The sequence below is a fragment of the Solanum pennellii genome, chromosome 7 (assembly GCF_001406875.1).
Source record: "Solanum pennellii chromosome 7, SPENNV200".
Taxonomy (NCBI): Eukaryota; Viridiplantae; Streptophyta; class Magnoliopsida; order Solanales; family Solanaceae; genus Solanum; species Solanum pennellii.
This window is the reverse complement of record NC_028643.1, coordinates 70,516,646-70,519,089: the sequence shown is the minus strand read 5'-3', so window position 1 is coordinate 70,519,089 and position 2,444 is coordinate 70,516,646.

Genomic DNA, 2,444 nt, shown 5'->3' with positions numbered 1-2,444 from the left:
TATTGTTCTTTTTGTAAATGATGGATCATATCATATCATATATTATATTATATTATATTATTATACTAAAAGTGGAAAGTTTCATAGCTGAAAGTTAAATTACAAAAATATCCCTAATTATATTTAAAATAACCACTTTGTCCTGATCATTTAACTAATGTATCAAACTTTTCCTATTACACCATTTATATCTTTTGTCTTTTAAACTTCAATCAGTTATATAATCTATACTCTTTTCATATTCTTTGCACTTTATAAAGTTAGCATCCTTTCAAATTTCTTTATCATTCTATTCTTACTCCTATTGTGTTAGACTATACAAAAAGCTGTTATTATCGCCCTCTTATTTGTTGAGTTTACCCTACCATAAGGTAATACTATTTTGTTTTTCCTTTGAACAATTTCAATTTCTGTTTACTGCTTAAATTTGGTTTGTGTTTATGCAATAATGTGTATAGATAATATTTTTTATTTTATTTATTTCACACACTCTGTATTTTTAGTTTGCTCCAAAGAGTATCACTTTGGGAGTAGCTATTGAACCAAATTCATAAGTATGGAGTATATATTTCATGAGTCTGATTTTAAATCTAACTTTATTGGTTTCATTTAGTGTCATTTTTGTATGCTTTTGTGGCCTCTCAATTCTTATTTAGTATGTATATTTATTTTTAAAACATTATTAGTATCATACCTAAAGTTGCTATTTTCGTGAAGAAATAGAATAACTCCCAAGCATGTATCTCATTTTGTTACATGACAGATAAATAATATTACATTACAAATATATGTTGCATTTGAATCTACTTTTTTCAACTAAATGACTCTTCAATTGCTAAATAGAGTATTATATACTTCATTTTAGGAAGTCTATATTAATATATTAGAATGAGACACGTGTCCAGAAATTAATTGTACAAAAATTGAGAAGAATCTAAGTCAAAAGTTGAATTACAAAAATATCTCTTGACTATTAATTTATTATCTTGAAATTATTTAAAATAATTTTTTTATTAATATTTATTTTGGAATTCATGAATTTTGACTCTTCGTATTATGATAATAACACTCCTATGTCTAACTAGACTTACAATCCAGTACTCATTATTAAATTGTAAATTATTATTAATAAGAAAACAAAAAAAAAAGTCACAATCTTTACAACTTTCACGTACTAATAGAGATGATTTTTCGTATTGATAGTTGCTACAAAGTTCTTAATAATTAGTCATAATGATTTTTCATTACACATTTAATATATACATTTTTTTACATATTTTATTCTTAGATTTTTTACTCATACATTACATTTAAATGTATAAATTATTTAATTAATTAAATAGTAAATAGTAAATAACAAATCATCATATTAATACACATAAATTTTATTATCATTAATTTTTCATTGTAAATATATGTAACTCCCTAATTATATTTATTTTGGTTTTTACTCCTATCTCTCACCACAATCTCAAATGGATTAATTTCATATTCATGACAACTCTTTGTGTTCCTCAATACTATCATATCAATAGTGACATTTGACACAATAATGAACACACTTAAACCAATTACAAAAAAAAAAGAAAAATATCTATTATCTCTTCTCTCTTCTCTCGTCTTTTTTTTTCTTTAGTTTAATATTTATGTTTCTTGTTTGTTGTTGTTGTAAAAATTTTATGATGTTGTGTTATTATTGTTGAGAATTTACCATGGTTTGTTGCTATATATACATTAGCTTAGCATGTGGTATTTTAGTATCCTCATTTGAATATTGAATTTGTGCAATAGTTATTTATTTTTATTTTATTCACTTTTAATCAATTTAGTAATCAAATATATATTCTTTTCTTAGAAAGATATATGTAGTTCCTATCTGAAAAGGATGAATTTTTTTTAGTAAATTACATAGATTCAAAGGGGATAAAATATGTAATTTGCAATATAAAATTTATATGAAGTACTTTGGAATAAACGTGCAACGCACGTTCCCAGATCTAGTATTACTGTAAGTGGGACAAAAAAATGTTAAAAGTTGAATTACATTTTACCTCGACTATCTATCTATCTATCTATCTATATATATATATATATATATATATATATGTTATCCTTATTATAGATTAAAATGTTATAAAAAAAATTACTATTTAATTTAAATATTAAATTATATTATTTTAATAAAAATGTTAATGACTTTTGCACTTCTTTAGAATAATTCATAATTAAAATATCTAATTTAATTTATTTTCTTGAAATTATTTAAAATATTAATTTTTCATTTTATATTTATTTCAGGATTCAATAAATTTTGATTGCTCGTATTATGCATTATTAAAGTTAGAATTACAATTTTACCTCTATGTTAATTAAAAAAAGTTATAAAACATCATACATACATACATACATACATACATACATATATATGTATATATATATATATA